Source organism: Rhinoderma darwinii, chromosome 13 (genome assembly GCF_050947455.1).
Source record: "Rhinoderma darwinii isolate aRhiDar2 chromosome 13, aRhiDar2.hap1, whole genome shotgun sequence".
Taxonomy (NCBI): Eukaryota; Metazoa; Chordata; class Amphibia; order Anura; family Rhinodermatidae; genus Rhinoderma; species Rhinoderma darwinii.
The window spans coordinates 10,116,538-10,143,810 of NC_134699.1; the positions used below are offsets into that span (position 1 = coordinate 10,116,538).

Here is a 27,273-nt window from a genome sequence, read left to right on the forward strand (position 1 = left end):
TGGTGATGAAATATTGGCGTCATATGAGAGGTTGGATATCGCGGTTTAAAGGGTTAAATGATCATGGGCCATTCATTTTACACTTGTGCTTCAAAGGTAGACAATCCCCACCACTGTGAAGTTAATGCATTTCCTCCAATATATGGTGTCAAAATGTTGCTGTTGAGGGGGTTTATAAAGACGGCTTGTGGGCTGTGAGATCCATTTGACCAGTCCTGTTGGTTTATAATGGCTCCATGAGGGCCGAGTACTGCCCCAGATTACATTATTCTACCTGACAAGCATCGGAAAACTAACCCAACGGGACCTGGCTCCAGTGTGAAAAGAGTCCAACATAGAAATCAATGCAAGAATCTGTCCGAAGGATGCGGATGTAAGAACGGTCGTCCCGTCCCCCCAAGCCGCTGTTTAGAGTAGCGTCCCGACACTATATAGACATAGGTTACAAATGGAGCAGAAACATTAACGTTTCCAGAATGTGCTGTAATGTTATCATGGGGTCCCTCTCTGGCGGTCAGGATTATCTCGCTGGGACACCGGGTCATGTCCTTTTGCTCCTTGCACTTGAAGGATTTTGTTCCTCCCTGATAAGTTTGGGATGCGGTGAGTTGTTTCGGCGACTGGTTAATACATGAGGATCTGGTGGAAGAAGCCGATCGTGATCACCCAGACGGCAGGACGGTGATTTGGGAGGTGTCGGTGATGTCCGGTGATGGAAGGCGTTGTGTCTCATTCCAGAAATACATTACTTTATGTTCGTAGCCTCTGGCCGTCCTCTAAATATTTACATGCCACTCGTAGAACGTATCGCAGGAGCATTCCTCTGCTCATCTATGTCTGGCCCCTTATCTGTCCATATAAAATAATACATCCCCTCCCCAGGGCCATGTTCAGGTCAGATTCCTTTGGACCCTGCTGCAAAAATAGAACTTTCTATGAGAACATTACTTATATATTCAATATTGCAACACGAAGAAGATGCTAAGCATCTGGCTTACCTTAAAGGGGTTCTCTGAGACTATAGCATTGATGCCCTATCCATCTGTCAGTGGGGGGTCCAGCCTCCAGGACCCCCGTTGATCAACACAATGTAGGTCGTGGCGCTTTCATAATTCTGATGGGGTTCCCGGAGTACAGACCCTCAATGATCAAACCTTAAAGGCCTATCCTTAAGATAAGGTGTCGCTGTTATAAACCCGGAGAACCCCTTTAAAGAACTTTTCCCGCTTCAGACGTGTATAGCATATCTGTAGGATATTCCTATAGGACATGCCTGATAAGTGGAGGCCTCACATGCCCCCATTCATGGAGTCAAAGCTGCTGCCACAAATAAAAAAGGAGGGGACCAAATGGAGAGCTGCACATGTGCGTAGTTCTCGGAGTCTGGGGGTTACTTCATGGGAATGGATTTTCAACCCCCTTATTGTCAGTGACTTGATCATAGGGGCCCCATCTGGTTCGCAATCTGAACTGAACAGGGGTTGTCCAAACCAGATGACTCCTAGCAGTAAAGCTGTAGATTGCGGTTTACTTTGGGTGCCTTATTTCATATACACAGTGCAGCGCTGTGACGCCTCTGCTTCATCCGCTCAGTTTACAGAAGATCTTTGCTATGTTTACTGACCTGCCCGGAGTTATTCAGGTCCATTAAAGGGAATAACGTCTCCTTGTGAGTGTCAGGCTGCCCTTACATGGCTCCATTACACGAAGCTGACAAATTCCTGTTCTCCTTAGAAGACATTTTCACCTTCTGCCCCCTTGTGTGGAGGATTTCCCTTGGCGGAAACCCCAAGACCTAAAGCAGCATAAAGGACTTGTATCCATATCTTGTATCATTTATATCATCTGCTGGGTGTATTCTTTGTGGATAATTCATTTGATATGAAGCATTGCCATATGGAAAAGTGGCATAACTACCAATATGGCTACTATTATCTCTTAAAAGTGAATGATTTTAACCCACCTACCTAGTTATTTAACTGGTAATCCAAAGTTACATCCTCTATTTATTCAGTGCAAGTAGTCTGGAAAAACAGGATGACAACTCAGCAGTCATATTAATGTTCAAGAATATAACTACTATAATACTGCTCCTATATACAAGAATATAACTACTATAATACTGCCCCTATATACAAGACTATAACTACTAAAATACTGCTCCTATATACAAGACTATAACTACTATAATACTGCCCCCTATATACAAGAATATAACTACTATAATACTGCCCCCTATATACAAGAATATAACTACTATAATACTGCTCCTATATACAAGAATATAACTACTATAATACTGCCCCTATATACAAGACTATAACTACTAAAATACTGCTCCTATATACAAGACTATAACTACTATAATACTGCCCCTATATACAAGAATATAACTACTATAATACTGCCCCTATATACAAGACTATAACTACTAAAATACTGCTCCTATATACAAGACTATAACTACTATAATAATGCCTCCTATATACAAGACTATAACTACTATAATACTGCCCCCTATATACAAGAATATAACTACTATAATACTGCCCCTATATACAAGACTATAACTACTAAAATACTGCTCCTATATACAAGACTATAACTACTAAAATACTGCTCCTATATACAAGACTATAACTACTATAATACTGCCCCCTATATACAAGCATATAACTACTATAATACTGCCCCTATATACAAGAATATAACTACTATAATACTGCCCCTATATACAAGAATATAACTACTATAATACTGCCCGCTATATACAAGAATATAACTACTATAATACTGCTCCTATATACAAGAATATAACTACTATAATACTGCTCCTATATACAAGAATATAACTACTATAATACTGCTCCCTATATACAAGAATATAACTACTATAATAGTGCTCCTATATACAAGAATATAACTACTATAATACTGCCCCTATATACAAGAATATAACTACTATAATACTGCCCCTATATACAAGAATATAATTACTATAATACTGCCCCCTATATACAAGAATATAATTACTATAATACTGCCCCTATATACAAGAATATAACTACTATAATACTGCTCCTATATACAAGAATATAGCTACTATAATACTGCCCCCTATATACAAGAATATAGCTACTATAAAACTGCCCCCTATATACAAGAATATAACTACTATAATACTGCTCCTATATACAAGAATATAACTACTATAATACTGCCCCCTATGTACAAGAATATAACTACTATAATACTGCCTCCTATATACAAGAATATAACTACTATAATACTGCCCCTATATACAAGAATATAACTACTATAATACTGCTCCTATATACAAGAATATAACTACTATAATACTGCTCCTATATACAAGAATATAACTACTATAATACTGCCCCCTATATACAAGAATATAACTACTATAATACTGCTCCTATATACAAGACTATAACTACTATAATACTGCTCCTATATACAAGAATATAACTACTATAATACTGCCTCCTATATACAAGAATATAACTACTATAATACTGCTCCTATATACAAGACTATAACTACTATAATACTGCCCCTATATACAAGAATATAACTACTATAATACTGCCCCTATATACAAGACTATAACTACTAAAATACTGCTCCTATATACAAGACTATAACTACTATAATAATGCCTCCTATATACAAGACTATAACTACTATAATACTGCCCCCTATATAGAAGAATATAACTACTATAATACTGCCCCTATATACAAGACTATAACTACTAAAATACTGCTCCTATATACAAGACTATAACTACTAAAATACTGCTCCTATATACAAGACTATAACTACTATAATACTGCCCCCTATATACAAGCATATAACTACTATAATACTGCCCCTATATACAAGAATATAACTACTATAATACTGCCCCTATATACAAGAATATAACTACTATAATACTGCCCGGTATATACAAGAATATAACTACTATAATACTGCTCCTATATACAAGAATATAACTACTATAATACTGCTCCTATATACAAGAATATAACTACTATAATACTGCTCCCTATATACAAGAATATAACTACTATAATAGTGCTCCTATATACAAGAATATAACTACTATAATACTGCCCCTATATACAAGAATATAACTACTATAATACTGCCCCTATATACAAGAATATAATTACTATAATACTGCCCCCTATATACAAGAATATAATTACTATAATACTGCCCCTATATACAAGAATATAACTACTATAATACTGCTCCTATATACAAGAATATAGCTACTATAATACTGCCCCCTATATACAAGAATATAGCTACTATAAAACTGCCCCCTATATACAAGAATATAACTACTATAATACTGCTCCTATATACAAGAATATAACTACTATAATACTGCCCCCTATGTACAAGAATATAACTACTATAATACTGCCTCCTATATACAAGAATATAACTACTATAATACTGCCCCTATATACAAGAATATAACTACTATAATACTGCTCCTATATACAAGAATATAACTACTATAATACTGCTCCTATATACAAGAATATAACTACTATAATACTGCCCCCTATATACAAGAATATAACTACTATAATACTGCTCCTATATACAAGACTATAACTACTATAATACTGCTCCTATATACAAGAATATAACTACTATAATACTGCCTCCTATATACAAGAATATAACTACTATAATACTGCCCCTATAAACAAGAATATAACTACTATAATACTGCTCCTATATACAAGAATATATCTACTATAATACTGTTCCCTATATACAAGAATATAACTACTATAATACTGCCCTATATACAAGAATATACCTACTATAATACTGCTCCCTATATACAAGAATATAACTACTATAATACTGCCCCCTATATACAAGAATATAGCTACTATAATACTGTCCCCATATAGAAGAATATAACTACTATAATACTGCTCCTATATACAAGAATATAACTACTATAGCACTGCCCCCTATATACAAGAATATAACTACTATAATACTGCTCCTATATACAAGAATATAACTACTATAATACTGCTCCTATATACAAGAATATAACTACTATAATACTGCCCCTGTATACAAGAATATAACTACTATAATACTGCCCCTGTATACAAGAATATAACTACTATAATACTGCTCCTATATACAAGAATATAACTACTATAATACTGCCCCCAATATACAAGAATATAACTACTATAATACTGCTCCCTATATACAAGAATATAACTCTTTCTGAGCTTGGTGGTTTAAGTCGCTTGTGATATAAGTGGAGTTATAAAACCGGAGTTAAAGCCCCAGTAAGTACTCTTCTTTTCTTTTACTTTGTCAATTGTTCACTGTTTTGTTGTAACTTGGATAATGGACAGCAAGAGTGGAGGTTTTCTTCAGTGCACAGTTTGCCATATGTATGCACGACTGGAGCCGGAGTTCCAGGGTGAATATCTCTGTGGCAGATGTGAGCATGTTGGTCACCTGGAAGCTCGCATTAGAGATCTGGAGGAGCAGAATGCAACACTGAGGGCGATTAGACAATCTTGAGCGGAGCATGCTGCTCACGGAGCACGCAGTTAGTGGGTTAGAACTGGAGGGTGAAGACATGGGTGAGCAGGATCAGGCAAGTAGCTGGGTTAATGTAGTTAGGGGTAGTAGAAAAGGGTCCAATAAAAGGAAGGCCAATCCTGTTTCTGACATTCCAAGCAAAATTGCCAAGTTGGGTGATGATGCGAGGGTGTCCGTCTCAGAAATGGCAGCCCTAGTGGATACTGATCTCCCTAACAGCCGGGAGAACAGCCCAGGTAGTAGTCGGCGGGATGGTAATGCAGGTAAGCCAAGATAATTGATAGTCGTAGGGGATTCTATAATCGGGAAGACGGATAGAATAATTTGTTGCCAAGACCGCCTCAACCGAATGGTTTGCTGTCTCCCTGGTGCCAGGGTTCGGCATGTGGTGGAACGGGTGGACAAATTGCTGCGAGGGGCTGGTGATGATCCAGCTGTCATGGTCCATGTCGGTACCAACGACAGAATAAATGGTAGGTGGAGCAGCCTTATGAATAATTTTAAAGAACTAGGCTACAAGCTGAAGGGAAGGACCTCCAAGGTTGTATTCTCAGGAATACTGCCTGTGCCATGCGCATCACAGGAAAGACAGCGGGAGCTTAGGGAGTTAAATGCATGGCTTAAGTCTTGGTGTAGAGGAGAAGGCTTTGGGTTCCTAGAGCATTGGGCTGACTTTTCATTGGGGTACAAACTGTATTCTGCAGATGATTTGCACCTAAATGGAAGGGGGTCCGCTGTGCTGGGGGAGAGAATTCTAGCTGGGGTGGCGTAATATTTAAACTAGGGCTGAGGAGGGAGGTCAATGTAGAAAATAAAGGGGTAGACAACCTAAAAAAACCTCACACCAAGAAGATGGCGTATATTGGGGTCCCTTATTGCAAGTAGACAACCTCAAAACGAACCATAAAGGGACATAGCCCTAAGAGAGATAGTATACTTAAATAATATAAAAAAAAATGCACAAAAATATCTTTATTAAATATAATCGACAATTAACATATGATGAAAAGGTAATGGGATACGTAATATACAGAAATACAAACAGGGTCAGATGAAATGAACCATGACAACAGAGTCAATCATCCAAAAAATTGACCAGACCACGCTCCAATAGTACATGTAGCAAAATTATACGCCTATGCATATTGGTAGTATAGCCCACATATGATATAGTGATACCACCTAATACTAGCGATGTGCAGAAGTAGACAAAGGGTGCTACCCATGCCCACTATGGTCTGCACAATAAGTATTTGTACATGAGAAGATGTCCAAAAGACTAAAATAGTGATAAATAGCCAAGATATAGAACAACGACTAATGACACAATAGAGCAACCATGTAAACAGCTAGCACATACCCTGGGACATGATGCAGAGCGCAGAAGGTCAAGAAAGATGAATGGCGGAGTGAACGCCTCGACGCCCGTTTCGCCCTGTAACCGGCTTCGTCAGGAGGCTAAATACATTAAAACTCTAGGGGTTTATATAGTAAAAGGACAAGGTTAGGCTCACCTGCGGTGAATGAAAATCGGCGCTCGACACGCCCGCCGGGCGGCGCACGCATCACAGGACGCGCCGCGCGTCATATGACAGGCGCCACGTGATGAATCATCACCATGGCAACCCTAGACGCTGAGCGGCACTCCCGGATGCGTGCCACACCACAGGCGCGCGATCGAGCGTCTGTGCAAACACCGCAGGAGAGAACAAAAAATGACAAAGACCAGATTAAAAATAGTAATGGGGAATTCCTGCAGCAAAGAGACCGGCTATCGATAGTTGTATATAGACAAGTATAATAAATATAAGGTAATAGAAAATACATATATTCAAAAGTACGAAGGTGAAGTGTGAACAAAATATAAAGTAGAAATAAAATAAATAAATAAAAAACTTGCAAAATGGAAAGAGGACATACACCAAAATAATGGTGATGAGAATAATGTAGTACAGTGAACGAAATATATAAAAAGAATAAAAGTGTTATTATAGATATATAAATATATATGGAAGTGAAGTGAAAACAAATATGATACAAAAAATATATAAAAGTGATATAATATTTGAACCATATAAGTTAGATTATAATACAAAAAACATATATATAACAGGACTAGATATTATAATGTACAATATACAGAGTAGAATACACAAATATAAGATACAATATGATTATACTAAACATATAAGACTCCACTGTACAAATGATAATAGCGAATATACAGACAAAAAATATATATAGAATTCACAATAAACACTATACAGATTTTTGAACATTATTGTCTTCTCCAATCCTGAATTCAAATTGGACCGGTCTTCTCCAATATATAGGGAAAATAATCCACTCGCTGCAAAGAACATACTGAAATATAGAAAAAGAATATAAAAAACCCTAGAGGAAATAAAATTCACGCAAAGTTACAAGAAGGGCCTAAATCTGGTGGCCTCATTAAGGCCAAAGGGGTAGTCAGGTTAGAGAGGGGGTCAGACTATATTGGTGGGGGGAGAAACAGACTGTGGGGAGAGGACTAGGCAACAAGATAAGGAGATCCTTTCGTTACAAAACAGCAGTGAAAATAAAAAAGCCCAAATAATCACATTTCTGATACTGAAAGTGAAACATTTAAAGGCAAGTTAAAGTGTATGTTCACAAATGCCAGAAGTCTAGCAAGCAAAATGGGGGAGCTGGAGGCCTTGGTACTGGAAGAAAATATAGATATAGTTGGTGTTGCTGAAACATGGCTGGACTCTTCTCATGACTGGGCTGTAAATCTACAGGGTTTTACACTGTTTCAGAAAGACAGGGTGAATAGGAAAGGTGGTGGTGTATGTCTGTATGTGAGAAATGATATGAAGGTGGTGGTGTATGTCTGTATGTGAGAAATGATATGAAGGTGGTGGTGTATGTCTGTATGTGAGAAATGATATGAAGGCGAGTGTGAAGGAGACAATAGTGGGTGAAGACTGAGGAGGTTGAAACCTTGTGGGTGGAATTACAAAGGGAGGTAAACACTGAAAAAATTACTTTTGGTGTAATCTATAGACCCCCCAATATAACTGAGGAGGTGGAAGTTCAGCTATGTAAACAGATGGAGCAGGCTGCACAGGCGGGTACTGTAGTGATAATGGGAGATTTTAATTACCGGGATATTAATTGGTGTCATGGTTCGGCTTCAACTGCAAAGGGGAGACATTTCCTCAACCTGTTGCAGGAAAATTTTATGGGCCAGTTTGTGGAAGACCCGACTAGAGGTGAAGCTCTGTTGGATCTGGTCATTTCTAATAATGCAGAGCAAGTTGGGACCTCGGTAACAGTGATCATAATATAGTTACATTGATTCTGCAGCAGCATCAGCGTTTGCAGGTAAGTAGCTACATCGACTTACCTGCAAACGCTGATGCTGCTGCAGAATCAACTGTAGCCTCTGGTGCCGATGTGGCCGTCACGATGCAGGACCTGTGAGTGACGTCACAGTGCTGCACTGCCAGAAGCTGGGCGTTCTGAAGAGAAGAGGATGTTACTTCTCATCAGAACGCCCAGCTAGTAAAAGTATTAAAAACGCCCCGATGTACGCACATAATACACGCCCACTTGGACTTTTACTTTTAAACACACCCACTTGGACTTTTGCAAGCCTCATTTGCATAACTACAAAAATGGTCATAACTTGGCCAAAAATGCTCGTTTTTTTAAAATAAAAACGTTACTGTAATCTACATTGCAGCGCCTATCTGCTGCAATAGCAGATAGGGGCTGCAAAATCTGGTGACAGAGCCTCTTTAACATCAATTTTGGGGAAAATGTTTGAGGGGCTATTGAGGGACTATATACAGGATTATGTGACAAAAAATAGTATTATAAGTGACAGCCAGCACGGTTTTACTAAGGACAGAATATGTCAAACCAACCTGATTTGTTTTTATGAAGAGGTGAGCAGAAGTCTAGACAGAGGGGCCGCTGTGGATTTAGTGTTTTTGGACTTTGCAAAGGCATTTGACACTGTCCCCCATAGACGCCTAATGGGTAAATTAAGGACTATAGGTTTAGAAAGTATCGTTTGTAATTGGATTGAGAATTGGCTCAAGGACCGTATCCAGAGAGTTGTGGTCAATGATTCCTTCTCTGAATGCTCCCCGGTAATAAGTGGTGTACCCCAGGGTTCAGTGCTGGGACCACTATTATTCAACTTATTTATTAATGATATAGAGGATGGGATTAATAGCACTATTTCTATTTTTGCAGATGACACCAAGCTATGTAATATAGTTCAGACTATGGAAGATGTTTGTGAATTGCAAGCGGATTTAAACAAACTAAGTATTTGGGCGTCCACTTGGCAGATGAAGTTTAATGTAGATAAATGTAAAGTTATGCATCTGGGTACCAACAACCTGCATGCATCATATGTCCTAGGGGGAGCTACACTGGGGGAGTCACTTGTTGAGAAGGATCTGGGTGTTCTTGTAAATCATAAACTAAATAACAGCATGCAGTATCAATCAGCTGCTTCAAAGGCCAGCAAAATATTGTCGTGTATCAAAAGAGGCATGGACTCGCGGGACAGGGAAGTAATATTACCACTTTACAAAGCATTAGTGAGGCCTCATCTAGAATATGCAGTTCAGTTCTGGGCTCCAGTTCATAGAAAGGATGAAAAAATACAAAGAAGAGCAACAAAGCTAATAAGGGGCATGGAGGATCGAAGTTATTAGGAAAGATTAAACCTATTTAGCCTTGAAAAGAGACGACTAAGGGGGGGGACATGATTAATTTATATAAATATATTAATGGCACATACAAAAAATATGGTGAAATCCTGTTCCATGTAAAACCCCCTCAAAAAACAAGGGGGCACTCCCTCCGTCTGGAGAAAGAAAGGTTCAACCTGCAGAGGCGACAAGTCTTCTTTACTGTAAGAGCGGTGAATCTATGGAATAGTCACCGCAGGAGCCGTCACAGCAGGGACAGTAGATGCTGCAAAAAAGGCTTAGATAATTTCCTAGAACAAAAAAAATATTAGCTCCTATGTGTAGAAATCTTTTACTTCCCCGTTCCCATCCCTTAGTTGAACTTGATGGACATGTCTTTTTTCAACCGTACAAACTATGTAACTACTATAATACTGCCCCCTATATACAAGAATATAACTAATATAATACTGCCCCCTATAGAAAAAAATATAACTACTTTAATACTGCCCCTATATACAAGAATATAACTACTATAATACTGCTCCTATATACAAGAATATAACTACTGTAATACTGCTCCTATATACAAGAATATAACTACTATAATACTGCCCCCTACATACAAGAATATAACTACTATAATACTGCTCCTATATACAAGAATATAACTACTATAATACTGTCCCCTATATACAAGAATATAACTACTATAATACTGCTCCTATATACAAGAATATAACTACTATAATACTGCCCCCTATATACAAGAATATAACTACTATAATACTGCCCCCTATTTACAAGAATATAACTACTATAATACTGCTCCTATATACAAGAATATAACTGCCATAATACTGCTCCCTATATACAAGAATATAACTACTATAATACTGCCCCCTATATACAAGAATATAACTACTATAATACTGCCCCCTATATACAAGAATATAACTACTATAAGGCTGGGTTCACACGTGGCGGAATTTCACTTAAATTCCGTTGCGGACACTCCGCAGCGTTAATCCGCAGCGGTGCCGTTTGTCCATTGACTTACACTTTAATTTAGCAGTGTTCGTTTAGACGAGGCGTAAAATTCCGCTGCGGAGCATAGGCTGCGGAGCGGAATTTGGTGTCCGCAGCATGCTCTGTCTGTTGCGGAGCAGTGGCGGACTCATGGCGGAATTTCTCCATTGACTTCAATGGAGAGTCAAAATTCCGCAATGAAGTCCGCAGATCTTATGTGTGCTGCGGAGCGTATTCGTTTTACTACCATGACATTTCTTCATTCTGGCTGGACCTATGTATTTCTAGGTCTACAGCCAGACTGAGGAAGTCAATGGGGCTCCCGTAATGACGGGAGCGTTGCTAGGAGACGTCTGTAAATAGTCACTGTCCAGGGTGCTGAAAGAGTTAAGCGATCGGCAGTAACTGTTTCTGCACCCGGGACAGTGACTACCGATCCCAATATACATGTATCTGTAAAAAAACATATAAGTTCATACTTACCGAGAACTCCCTGCGTCTGTCTCCAGTCCGGCCTCCCAGGATGACGTTTCAGTGTAAGTGACGGCTGCAGCCAATCACAGGCCAAGCACAGGCTGCAGCGGTCACATGGACTGGCGCGTCATCCAGGGAGGTCGGGCTGGATGCCGAAAGAGGGACGCGTCACCAAGACAACGGCCGGTAAGTATGAAATTCGTTTACTTTCACTAGGGAAAGTGCTGTCCCTTCTCTCTATCCTGCACTGATAGAGAGAAGGGAAGCACTTTTCCCGCAGTCCGCAGCAGCTAGTCCGCATCAATTTACTGCACATTTTGTGCAGATCCGCAGCAGAATCTGCAACGCAGATTCTGTGCGGCATTGATGCGGACAGTTGCGGAGGAAATCCGCCACGTGTGGTCATGCCCTAATACTGCTCCAATATACAATAATATAACTACTATAATACTGCTCCAATATACAATAATATAACTACTATAATACTGCCCCTATATACAAGAATAGAACTACTATAATACTGCCCCCTATATACAAGAATATAATTACTATAATACTGCCCCCTATATACAAGAATATAACTACCATAATACTGCCTCTATATACAAGAATATAACTACTATAATACTGCCCCCTATATACAAGAATATAACTACTATAATACTGCCCCCTATGTACAAGAATATAACTACTATAATACTGCCCCCTATGTACAACAATATAATTACTATAATACTGCCCCCTATATACAAGAATGTAACTACCATAATACTGCCTCTATATACAAGAATATAACTACTATAATACTGCCCCTATATACAAGAATATAACTACTATAATACTGCCCCTATATACAAGAATATAACTACTATAATACTGCTCCTATATACAAGAATATAACTACTATAATACTGCCTCTATATACAAGAATATAACTACTATAATACTGCCCCCTATATACAAGAATATAACTACTATAATACTGCCCCCTATATACAAGAGTATAACTGCTATATTACTGTCCCCTATATACAAGAATGTAACTACTATAATGCTGCCCCTATATACAAAAATATAACTACTATAATACTGCCCCCTATATACAAGAATATAACTACTATAATAATGCCCCTATATACAAGAATATAACTACTATAATACTGCCCCCTATATACAAGATTATAACTACTATAATAATGCCCCTATATACAAGAACATAACTACTATAATACTGCCCCTATATACAAGAGTATAACTGCTATATTACTGCCCCCTATATACAAGAATATAACTACTATAATACTGCCCCTATATACAAAAATATAACTACTATAATACTGCCCCTATATACAAGAACATAACTACTATAATACTGCCCCTTATATACAAGAATATAACTACTATAATACTGCTCCTATATACAAGAATATAACTGCTATAATACTGCCCCCTATGTACAAGAATATAACTACTATAATACTGCCTCCTATATACAAGAATATAACTACTATAATACTGCTCCCTATATACAAGAATATAACTGCTATAATACTGCCCCCTATGTACAAGAATATAACTACTATAATACTGCCTCCTATATCCAAGAATATAACTACTATAATACTGCCCCTATATACAAGAACATAACTACTATAATACTGCCCCTATATACAAGAGTATAACTGCTATATTACTGCCCCTATATACAAAAATATAACTACTATAATACTGCCCCCTATATACAAGAATATAACTACTATAATAATGCCCCTATATACAAGAATATAACTACTATAATACTGCCCCCTATATACAAGATTATAACTACTATAATAATGCCCCTATATACAAGAACATAACTACTATAATACTGCCTCCTATATCCAAGAATATAACTACTATAATACTGCCCCTATATACAAGAACATAACTACTATAATACTGCCCCTATATACAAGAGTATAACTGCTATATTACTGCCCCCTATATACAAGAATATAACTACTATAATACTGCCCCTATATACAAAAATATAACTACTATAATACTGCCCCTATATACAAGAACATAACTACTATAATACTGCCCCTTATATACAAGAATATAACTACTATAATACTGCTCCTATATACAAGAATATAACTGCTATAATACTGCTCCCTATATACAAGAATATAACTGCTATAATACTGCCCCCTATGTACAAGAATATAACTACTATAATACTGCCTCCTATATCCAAGAATATAACTACTATAATACTGCCCCTATATACAAGAACATAACTACTATAATACTGCCCCTATATACAAGAGTATAACTGCTATATTACTGCCCCCTATATACAAGAATATAACTACTATAATACTGCCCCTATATACAAAAATATAACTACTATAATACTGCCCCTATATACAAGAACATAACTACTATAATACTGCCCCTTATATACAAGAATATAACTACTATAATACTGCTCCTATATACAAGAATATAACTGCTATAATACTGCTCCCTATATACAAGAATATAACTGCTATAATACTGCCCCCTATGTACAAGAATATAACTACTATAATACTGCCTCCTATATCCAAGAATATAACTACTATAATACTGCCCCTATATACAAGAACATAACTACTATAATACTGCCCCTATATACAAGAGTATAACTGCTATATTACTGCCCCTATATACAAGAATATAACTACTATAATACTACCCCCTATATACAAGAATATAACTGCTATAATACTGCTCCTATATACAAGAATATAACTACTATAATACTGCCTCCTATATACAAGAATATAACTACTATAATACTGCTCCTATATACAAGAATATAACTACTATAATACTGCTCCTATATACAAGAATATAACTACTATAATACTGCCCCCTATATACAAGAATATAACTACTATAATACTGTTCCCTATATACAAGAATATAACTACTATAATACTGCCCCTATATACAAGAATATAACTACTATAATACTGCCCCTATATACAAGAATATAACTACTATAATACTGCTCCTATATACAAGAATATAACTACTATAATACTGCTCCTATATACAAGAATATAACTACTATAATACTGCCCCCATATACAAGAATATAACTACTATAATACTGCTCCTATATACAAGAATATAACTATTATAATACTGCTCCTATATACAAGAATATAACTACTATAATACTTCCCCCTATATACAAGAATATAACTACTATAATACTGCCCCTATATACAAGAATATAACTACTATAATACTGCCCCTATATACAAGAATATAATTACTATCAGGCCTCATTTACACGAGCGTATTATACGCGCGTGCGACGCGCGTGCTTTTCACGCGTGTCGTACGCACCTATAATAGTCTATGGGGCTGTTTAGACGATGCGTGAATTTTGCGCAGCGTGAGTGCGTTGCGTAAAACTCACGACATGTTCTATATTCTTGCGTTTTTCACGCAACACGCACCCATTGACTTCAATGGGTGCGTGAAAACAACGCATGCCACACTGACGGTCCTGCGTTGCATGCGCGAAAATCACGCAAGAGCTGTCAAAAGGATGAATGTAAACAGAAAAGCACCACGTGCTTTTCTGGTTACAAACATCCAAACGGAGTGTCAAATTAGAGATGAGCGCACCGAACTTCACCGGGTTCGGCCGAACTCGTTTTAACCGAACCCGGCAAAAAATGTTCGGGTACGCGACGTCAGGAGACAGTCACTGCCCACGGTGCTGAAAGACTTAAACTGTTTCAGCACCATGGACAGTGACTTTCGATCACAATATACATATACGTGTAAAAAAAAAAAGAAGTTCTGACTTACCGATAACTCCCGGCTTCTTCCTCCAGTCCGACCTCCCGGGATGACAATTCAGGCCAAGTGACAGCTGCAGCCAATCACAGGCCAAGCACAGGCTGCAGCCAATCACAGGCTGCAGCGGTCTCATGCCCTGCCGCGTCATCCTGGGAGGTGGGGCCGGATGACAAGAGAGGGACGCGTCACCAAGGCAACGGCCGGGAGACCGGACTGGAGGAAGCAGGCAGTTCATGGTAAGTGTGAACGTCTTTTTTTATTCACAGGTTGGTGTAGAATGTGATCGGCATTCACTGTCGAGGGTGCTGAAAGAGTTACTGCCGATCAGTTAGCTCTTTCAGCACCTTGGACAGTGACGGGCGTCGACTACCTCATCTCTATGATGGCGGCTGCGCGAAAATCACGCAGCCGCGCATCATACACGGATGACACACGAAGCTGTCAATTGCCTTTTGCGCACGCAAAACGCAGCGTTTTTTTGCGTGCGCAAAACGCACACGCTCGTGTAAATGAGGCCTCATACTGCCCCCTATATACAAGAATATAACTACTGTAATACTGCCCCCTATATACAAGAATATAACTACTATAATACTGCCCCTATGTACAAGAATATAACTACTATAATACTGCCCCTATATACAAGAATATAACTACTATAATACTGCCCCCTATATACAAGAATATAACTACTATAATACTGCCCCCTATATACAAGAATATAACTACTATAATACTGCCCCTATATACAAGAATATAACTACTATAATACTGCCCCCTATATACAAGAATATAACTACTATAATACTGCCCCCTATATAAAAGAATATAACTACTATAATACTGCTCCTATATACAAGAATATAACTACTATAATACTGCCCCTATATACAAGAATATAACTACTATAATACTGCCCCTATATACAAGAATATAACTACTATAATACTGCCCCTATATACAAGAATATAACTACTATAATACTGCCCCTATATACAAGAATATAACTACTATAATACTGCTCCTATATACAAGAATATAACTACTATAATACTGCCCATATATACAAGAATATAACTACTATAATACAGCCCCTATATACAAGAATATAACTACTATAATACTGCCCATATATACATGAATATAACTACTATAATACAGCCCCTATATACAAGAATATAACTACTGTAATACTGCCCATATATACAAGAATATAACTACTGTAATACTGCTCCTATATACAAGAATATAACTACTATAATACTGCTCCTATATACAAGAATATAACTACTATAATACTGCCCCTATATACAAGAATATAACTACTATAATACTGCCCCCTATATACAAGAATATAACTACTATAATACTGCCCCCATATACAAGAATATAACTACTATAATACTGCCCCTATATACAAGAATATAACTACTATACTACTGCTCCTATATACAAGAATATAACTACTATAATACTGCTCCTATATACAAGAATATAACTACTATAATACTGCTCCTATATACAAGTACATAACTACTATAATACTGCCCCCTATATACAAGAATATAACTACTATAATACTGCCCCCTATATACAAGAATATAACTACTATAATACTGCCCCCTATATACAAGAATAGATCTACTATAATACTGCTCCTATATACAAGAATATAACTGCTATAATACTGCCCCTATATACAAGAATATAACTACTATAATACTGCCCCCTATATACAAGAATATAACTACTATAATAGTGCTCCTATATACAAGAATATAACTACTATAATACTGCCCCTATATACAAGAATATAACTACTATAATACTACTCCTATATACAAGAATATAACTACTATAATACTGCTCCTATATACAAGAATATAACTACTATAATACTGCTCCTATATACAAAAATATAACTACTATTATTCTGCCCCCAATATACTATATAGTATTACTACTATCATATTCACTGAGGGGAAAAAACTTGGATGTAGAGAAATGTCGGGGGGCTTAAACTAGCTTCCATAAAATATGACCTAACAATTATGCAGTCAGATTTTGAGAGCTGAGTTGTGCTGCCTGAAATGGACAAGGACATAGTTCTTTTTGTAGAATCTGTTTCCGCCTACCTTAGAAGTATCACAGATAATGGATCACTTTTTTGCTCTAATAATGAGTTACGTGTTATTTGCACTATTGTCCACTAGTTGATGCTGGAGAGCTTCCTAAAGACTTGTGGATGACAGCTGGACCAGTATAATTGCTGCTCTTGCATTCCCCCCCCCCCCCTCTGTTCTCTATGGAAGATAGGCTATGAGCATTCTAATTAACATGTGGATTTCAAGGTGTTGGTGAACTACAGGTCCCAGGATAAGACTTGTAGAATTGCTGAATCTTGTAATTCTACATCTTCTGGAGAGACATTGATCATCTCCTTCTTGACTTCCAGAGAATTTTAAGTGCTTTTTAAGTGTGTAAAATTGAAGGGTACCAGGAAGCGGGAGACACTTGCTAATTTCTGAAGTCCCAGCACCCTGTGAAAATATCACTCTGACTACAGCCAAGGGAACAAATATTTATTCTCCATGTAAGGCCTTATTCACACGAATGTTGAATACATCCGTGTGACGGCCGTTAAAACAATGGCCGTCACACAGACATATTCAATGGGCCCATTCAGACATGCAGTGTGTTTCCGCTGCGTGAGACTTACTGCATGACCTATTCTTGTGCGTTTTTGCGGATCACGCACCCATTGAAGTCAATGGGTACTTGAAAATCGTGGACAGCACACGGACGCGCATCCGTGTGCTGTCCGTAATTCACGCACCAGTTCCTTGAAAGGCAGAGAAGAAAAAAAAAAAGAAATGTGCTGCAACACTGACATCAACAACTGATGCCGCACGGAACAAACACTGATGGCACACGGATCTGCAACGCATGGAGAACGTGTCCGTTTTTTTGTGGACGCAAAATGGAAACGCTCACATGGATGTATGGATTTCAATTGTGCCGTTTACACGGCTGTGGCTTAAACGGACTGTCCTTTGAAAAAAATAATTTGTTATATTTTCTTCTGTTTTCAAGGATCCCTCCATTGATGGGGATCCGTGAAAACGGGTCCCGCATGGGTGCAACCCGGACGTGAAAAAGTAACGTTTTTCACGCCCGAGTTTGCACTCGTTCGTGTGAATCTGGCCTTAGTGGCTGAAGCTTCGGATGACTATTTTGTCATTTTTAGTCACTGGACCATTTATCGTTTTAAGATCATTTCCTCTTACGGCCGGGTTCCCACGAGTTGGATACGCTGCGTAAATATCACGCAGCGTGTCCGACCTGGGACCAGCAGTACATTCCGTCTGAAAAATCGCACCACATTGTGGTGCAGTTTGTTGGACGGGATTTCCGCTGCAGAAAGCAGCGCTTGAAAAATAAACAAACCATTCATACTTACCCCCTCCCTCTTCTCTGAGCCTAGTCCGGCCTCCTACGATGACGGTGCAGGCCATGTGACGCTGCAGCCTGTGATTGGCTGCAGCGGTCACATGGGATGAAACGTCATCCCAGGAGGCCGGACTGCAGGAAGGAGGAGGGCATTCTGGGTAAGTATTATTTTTTTGTTTGGTTATCCGTATTTGTGATTTTTGCGGCGTAATCGCTGCGAGCAAAAGTCACAACACTTGGCTTTCTGTTGCGGGATTTGCATCCGCATTGAATTACATGGGGAAAACCTGCAACGGAAAATCAACGGAAACGCAGCGTAAATTGACATCCTACGGAATTAAATTCCGCACCGTAGGTCAATTTATTAACGTTTTTGCTGCGTTTTTTCCCCGCAGCGTGGGCAGGAGATTTTCCGAATCTGCAACTGTAAATGCTGCAGAATTTCCACACAGAATTCCGATGTGGAAATTCTGCAGCATTTACGCTCTCGTTCCGCAGACTAAAATATAATCTGGCATTGAAAAGCAGATTGAGGTGCAATGATCTGCAGGCAGCAGACTGGGATCGCCCCACTCCATTTGCAGCCGTCTTCTACCAGGAATTCCTATTATTCCTAGTAATGAAGGATTGCACGGTGCTGTAAGACCTCCCTCACTGATAGTAGGGGGGTCCCAAATACGTGACAGCCTGAAAAGTCCTACAACTTTCTAATAAGTTTTGCATTTCAATTACTCACAATTTCCAAGATCTCTTCTCGCTTTCAGTGAGTAGAAAAATTCTTATTTATATCCAGAGGCCGAGCACTGAGCTAATACTCCTCACAGCTGAGGGTTTGCTACAATTGGGTTACAGGCTAGACAATCTTCTGTGAGATACAGTATGGACTCCAGACTGATACAATGTATCAATGCAGGTAAAATGTAACAAACTATCAGAACTAGAGAGAGGTTTGTGCTGTTGATGTGTTTAGGTCACAGATTATTGTCTAGACTCCAGACAAATGTAGCAAACCCTCCGCTGTCAGAAGTATTAGGTTTCTACGCGTTTTCAGCCTCTAGATATAAACAATCATATTCACATTTACTGGCAGCAAACAGAGATCTTAGAAATGGTGAGAAAAACACAAAGTATATTAGAAAGTTGCAGAACTTTTTATTATCTAGTGATTAAAGGGGTATTCCATCACATATCGCTGGGATATGCCATCACTTTGAAATCGGTGAGGGTCTAACTTCAGGGATCCTTACCGATCCTGTAATTGGAGGGAACGCAGCGCTGCTTTAGACCTACGTTTTTCCTGCACAACTGCGCTGCCGGGTACCCGACTGTGCAGGAATCTGCAGCCTGCCCCATTTACTTGAATTAGCCTAAGCCCCAGTTCCCTGCACAGTGGGTGGCAGGGGCGCCGCTGCGCTGCAAAAAATAGTAAAGTGGCTGCAGCGCTAAAGCTGCATCTGCTTCGTGGTCCCAGAAGTCAGACATCCACTGATCGCAATGTCATGGCATATCCCAGTGATGTGTGTGATGGGAATAAACCTGACTAGAGAGCCCAATGCAGAGCCTCAATGTAAAGTGATGACTTTGTCTAAAGTGATGCCATGATCTGCCCACCACGACTATAGATCTACCCTCGCCACACAATATCTGCATATGGGGATTGCTAGTGTAAAATCCATCATACCCCTTGCACTTCAGCCCCTGGACAGATTGTGTTCATCTCTTCCTCTGACCCCAGCACTGCAGGGGGTTGGATGACTTGGTGTTTGGTTGGAGTCCTGGCAGTGAAGGGGTGCACTGCTGGATTCCTCTCCAGGTATCCGACACAAGAACCAACGTGCCCGGGAGCTTACAATCACTTCACGTCTGACCGAGATTCCTCTCTCCTGTAATTAAACATCATCTTGTCTGTTCTCACATTCATTCATCCCAGCGCTGGGGACACGACACAGGGTTATTCCTATTGTATCCGCTCCACTTAACCCTCTCTAGTCATCATTTCCTGGCACTGGCTGCTCTTATTTTGGGGGAGTCATCCGGGATCTGTTGGTGTCATAGGACACAGATATGTCCGTGAGACGCTAATGGGGTTGCCTGGTTTAGAAAACCTATTTACATACACTATTAGGAAAATTCTGAGTTACCAGGGGGGTCCCACCATTCAAGACCCTCATCTATTAGCCAAAGCAGATCATAACTTCAAAAAACCTCTATCGGAGGATCTGGCATATCCTGGCATTACACATGTCACTTATTGATTTCCGTGGGTGCTGTGTAACGCTTAATTTCACCTGTGGGGGCGCTGCAGGGAAATTGAACACTTGCAGATAGGATCACCACAGATTATAGTCGTTCACTGGGATACCCCGTGATCCACTCATCATTAATGGCTACTTCTAACAAAAAGAGATTGTCCAAAGTAGAGAAAACCTATAAATCTCAAGACCTTTACCCTTCATGGGATCTAGGGGTACTGGAATACCCAGCATGCCTTGCTGCTGAAGGGAATTTCCTCTAGAATAAAAAAAAAATTGGCAGTCTTTGAGTCATCTTAAGTGGTGAAAAACTATATCTAGCCATTTGATTCATCCTATCTGTTCCTAGAAAAGCTGGGTGGTCATGAGATCTCTAATGGAAGCTAAATTAGTTTTCACCCAGCTTTCCTGGGAGCAGATCTAATGGAGGTTCGGGTTTGATTGGTGTTGATGGAGCAGGAAGGCAGCGGAGTGAGGGCTGTAACGCCTTGTTGTGTCTAATATTAAATAGAAACTCCTTGAGAAAGAGTCAGTTCTTCCCGGACTCTCGAGGTCACATGAGAGCGGCGCAGACATAATATGGGATTTTGCGTAGATTGGGGGACTAGGAAGGAATGCAGAATTGTTCCGCGTCCGCCCCGATCCCCGCACAGTTCATTGTCCCTCAGCCGATAAATGACAGCGGACATGTCTGTGTGGGGGATGTTATAAATAGAAATGATGCAACATATTTATAGCATCAAATGCCAGCGAGGAGACGAGTCACGTCACTACCGGAGCCGACCCGCCACGCTGACCTATGTTTCAGGAGACACTGGCTGTAGGCGTTTTGTAGGAGGCACTCTGAGGGCGGTGCAAAATACACCAGAGAGAATAACTGTGTCATGCTCCACCCCCCCCCAGGCCTTAAATCTATTTTTTTTTCCCATGTGTTCCTTTAAATTGATCACTCGGCAGCACTGCCTTTTGTGGGTGGTATCTATAGCATCCTGGTTTATGAATATAATACTAGGTCCGCAGTGAAGACTGACACTAATGACGCATTTACACTCCTTCTTTTGGGTCTTCTTTTAATCCAAAAAGGAGAGTAAACCCCATCAGAAGAAGGCTGGAAAACCAAAGAAAAGGTTTAGATGCGGATCTACTCCTGTACAACCAAGTGAAGGCAACCATGGAAAGAGCAGTAGGAGAGAGGGAAGCGGCGGATTGTGACAGTGCAGGTCTATATATCATTAAGGGTCTTTGGAAAGCTGGGTCCCAAGCCTTTCTGTAAGGGCTAGTCCGCACGTGGCGTAAAATGTATTTAGTTTTGGAAAACCTGCAGCAGAGGAGTGCGTGTACATGAGATGTGGAGATTCCGCACACAAATTGACCTGCGGGGCGGTTTTTTAAGTCGCATCATGTCAATTGTGGTTGCGGAATCGCCGACAGGTTGTTGTGGGTTTTCCCTATTGAATTCAATGGGGATTTAAACTCTGCAACAAATAGTGAAGTGCTGCGACTTTTGCGGAGGAATAGAAGCGATTACACCGTAGAAATCACAACTTAGAAAAGACATTTCATCCCATGTGACCACTGCAGCCAATCACAGGCTGGAGCGGCGGTCACAATTTGGTGCTGTTTTTTGCCCGGAATTCCCTGCTGCCACCGGGGCGGATATGCGGTGTATGTTTTAGGCCTAGTTCACACGGAGTATTTTTCAGGCAGAAAAAATTTTGCCTCAAAATTCCTTCAGAATTCAGATTTTGACCTGCCTGCCCTTTCTTGCCGTGTTTTTCACTGCGTTTTTCGCCCACAGCCATTGAGCACCGCGGACTAAAAGCCGCACTGGGAAAAAACGCCTCCGCCTCCCATTGAAATCAATGGGTGGCGGTTTCGGCTGTTTCTTAGCACCGATTCTGACACAGTATCTGCGTCAAAATCAGCGCCAAAGAACTCCGGACTGGGCTTTACGCAGCATATCCGCCCTGTGTGAACTTACCCTAATGGTAACCCCTCGTAGTCTCCAGTCTGTTGCTCTTGAATTGGCAACTCTCAGCATGCCCTGACAACCACATGCTGGGAGTTGTGGATTCACGTGGCTGGGGAGCAACACATTAGAAACCATGAGAACAAATGAATGTGATATTTTATATAGATCCAGTGTAACCACATACGGCACAGTGCGAAGTTGTCACCTGTTAGTTCTGGGCCCCTGGGAAAACCACATCATGGGGCCCCAGAGCTTTAATTTACAGAGCGGTGATTGTTTGCATTGCTGCCATACAGCGGCGCGGATCATCTTTCATCTCTGGATTTGGAATGTTCGAGGAGTAAATAAATATTTGCCCTCGCCGCTCCGCCCGCTCTTTCGGCTCTGCTTTGATAGTGAGTGGAGCAGGTGAGCGCTTGAGATCTGATCTCTGGCCATTCAAGAATGTCTCCATTATAGAAAAACCACGCCCCAGGGTTCCCGCATTCCAGCCCAATGATATCAGGTTGGGGGATGGAGGGGCACAAGCTTTACCTATACAGGATACTTCATAAGAGGTGGAGAAGCGGAGCGCTGAATTCAGGGCAGTCTATCTCCATGTGTAGGGACAGTACCAGTCTACTGCCCATAGAGGGCGCGGCAAACATGGCTCCCAGTCCAAAGCTGAGGTTTAAATACATACCGGTCAAGAATGTGACACTTATTAATATACACCGATCAGCCATAACATTATAACCACCTGTCTAATATTGTGTAGTCGCCCTCGTGCTGCCCGTATACCTGTGACCTGTCGAGGCCTGGACGCCACACGATCTCTGAAGGTTCCTGGCACAAGACGTTGGCAGCAGATCCTGTAAGGTGCGGCCTCCATGGGTCAGACTTGTTTCTCCAGCAGATCCCACAGATGATCTATCAGATTGAGATATGGAGATTTTGGAGACTAGTCAACACCTTTGAAGTCTCTGTCATGTTCCTCATCATTCCTGTACAATGTCTGCAGTGTGGCGCGGGCATTATCCTGCTGACAGAGGGCACTGCCATTAGGGAATACCGCTGCCATGAAGGGGGTACTTGTCTGCAGCAATGTTTAGGTCGGTGGTACGTGGCATCCACATGAATATCAAGACACAAGATTACCCAGCAGAACATTGCCCAGATCATCTCACTGCCCATAATGCATCCTGGTGCCATCTCTGCCCCTGGTAAGTGGCGTATCCGGCCGTCCACATGATGTAGAACATGATTCATCTGACCAGGTGCCTTCTTCCATTGCTCCAGTTTTGATGATCATGTTTCCATTGTAAGCACATTCGGCGGTGGACAGTGGTCAGAATGGGCACTTTGACTGGTCTGCAGCTGCACAGCCCCATATACAGCAAGCTGCGATGCTCTGCGTGTTCTGACACCTTGGTATCACAGCAGTAACTTTTTAAGTAATTTGTATTACAGTAGATCTTCTGTGGGATCGGACCAGACAGGCTTCAAGAGCACTTTTGGTCAGCACTAACCACTACATTCTGGGAACCCCTCACAAGACCAGGGAACACCTCACAAGACCAGGGAACACCTTACAAGACCAGGGAACACCCCACAAGACCGGGAACACCTCACAAAACCAGGGAACACCTCACAAGACCAGGGAACACCTTACAAGACCAGGGAACACCTCACAAGACCAGGGAACACCTCACAAGACCGGGAACACCTCACAAAACCAGGGAACACCTCACAAGACCAGGGAACACCTTACAAGACCAGGGAACACCTCACAAGACCAGGGAACACCTCACAAGACCAGGGAACACCCCACAAGACCAGGGAACACCCCACAAGACCAGGGAACACCTCACAAGACCGGGAACACCTCACAAAACAGGAAACACCCCACAAGACCAGGGAACATCTCACAAGACCAGGGAACACCTCACAAGACCGGGAACACCTCACAAAACCAGGAAACACCCCACAAGACCAGGGAACACCTCACAAGACCAGGGAACACCTCACAAGACCAGGGAACACCTCACAAGACCAGGAAACACCTCACAAGACCAGGGAACACCTCACAAGACCAGGAAACACCTCACAAGACCAGGAAACACCTCACAAGACCAGGAAACACCTCACAAGACCAGGGAACACCTCACAAGACCGGGAACACCTCACAAAACCAGGGAACACCTCACAAGACGAGGAAACACCTCACAAGACCAGGGAACACCTCACAAGACCAGGGAACACCTCACAAGACCAGGGAACACCTCACAAGACCAGGGAACACCCCAAAAGACCGGGGAACACCTCACAAGACCGGGGAACACCTGACAAGACCGGGGAACACCCCACAAGACCGGGGAACACCTGACAAGACCGGGGAACACCTCACAAGACCGGGAAACACCCCCACAAGACCGGGGAACACCTCACAAGACCAGGGAACACCTCACAAGACCAGGGAACACCTCACAAGACCAGGGAACACCCCACAAGACCAGGGAACACCTCACAAGACCAGCCGTTCTGGAGATTCTCTGACCCAGTCGTCTGGGAATCACAATTTGGCTCTTGTCACAGTCGCTCAGATTCTTACACTTCCCCATCTTTTCTGCTTCTAACATCAACTTCTAGAACTGACTGATCACTTGCTGGTGAATGTTGCCGACCTGTCTATGATTAATAGATCAGTCAGCACTCGAAACGTGAAAGCGGTTGTTTTAACTTTACTTGTGATGTCTTTATTCTGGGGTGAATGTAATAAAAAGTGCAGATTCCTATGTGACATGGAGTCCTGGATCTTCCGTTTGTACCTACGGAAGTAACTACTGCACCTGTGGATATCGGACTTGGAGGTAGAGAATATCAAGTTAGCAGGGCCAGATATACTGATATTTGTTTTTTGGTTGGTAATATCCTATGGTTTGTCAGGAGATAATCAATGTTATTCACTTCACCTGGTTTTAATGTTATGGCTGATCAGTGATAAATCTGTGTATTACCCAGCAGGTGGCGACAATGAGCACAGGACGTGGCTCCTCCCAGACCAGGTGGATCATATGAAGTCTGTGCTCCATCCTGAGGCATGATGGGAGGGACATTCAAAAAGAAAATAAGGTTTGAAGTAAAACCAATTTGTTAAAATTTCTTTACCATGTGATTTGGGAATATGTAGTGTATCATCGGTGGCAATATAAAGTATGGCCGGAGTTACACTTTAATTCTGCTGCTGCCATGGATCGACCATATTCTAGTTATTGTCTGATCAGATGAGTAACCAGTGTGTGGAGCTCTTACACCTGATACATGTGGAGCAGACACATTTCTCACATCGCTATACAGTATATACATTCCTGCAGAGTGAATATCCAGAAGGCAGCTCGTGACAGTGTCAGCCCCACACCCTGAGAGAAAACTAGGAGACGGCGGGGAATACAGATGCTTCACTGTAAACACACTCCGCTGTCTGACTACTGATCCTATCATCTCCATGGAGCAGACATGATACAGAACTCGAGTCATTATATCGTGCCGTTTCAAAAGGACTATTTCACATTGATCAGGGACGCCGCCATCTTGGAAGGGTTTTATTAAATTGAGTGAATGAGTGTTCGTCCCCTTTTAAAGAGGTTGTACCAGAATCGACAATTATCACCTATTTATTTCAGTTACTTATATAGTGCCAACATATTACGCAACGCTGATCCTCAGGATAGGCAATAATCGTCTAGACGCTGGGGGCCCCAACACTGGCATACCCACTGATCTCGAGAACTCGGGTTCCAACCCCCTTGTTCCTCCTCACTGGTCGACCGCAGTGAGGAGGAGCTTGAATGGAGAATGATAGTTTGCTACTATGTATCAGTGCAGGTAAGATGTAGCAGCCTGGAGTCCAGTCCCTGCATGTGCACAGGGTTAAATAAAACATTTTTTATCT

The 27,273-nt window shown here is 40.7% G+C and overlaps 1 long non-coding RNA gene across 1 annotated transcript in view; it reads left to right on the top strand.

Annotated features, from left to right (window-relative positions):
• The window catches only part of LOC142665579 (uncharacterized), a 42,032-nt gene that overhangs the window by 2,540 nt on the left and 12,219 nt on the right, over window positions 1-27,273 (top strand). Inside the window, exon 2 of the long non-coding RNA XR_012851524.1 lies at window positions 26,343-26,453. This is a non-coding gene — a long non-coding RNA (uncharacterized LOC142665579). The remainder of the gene's footprint in view (window positions 1-26,342; window positions 26,454-27,273) is intronic.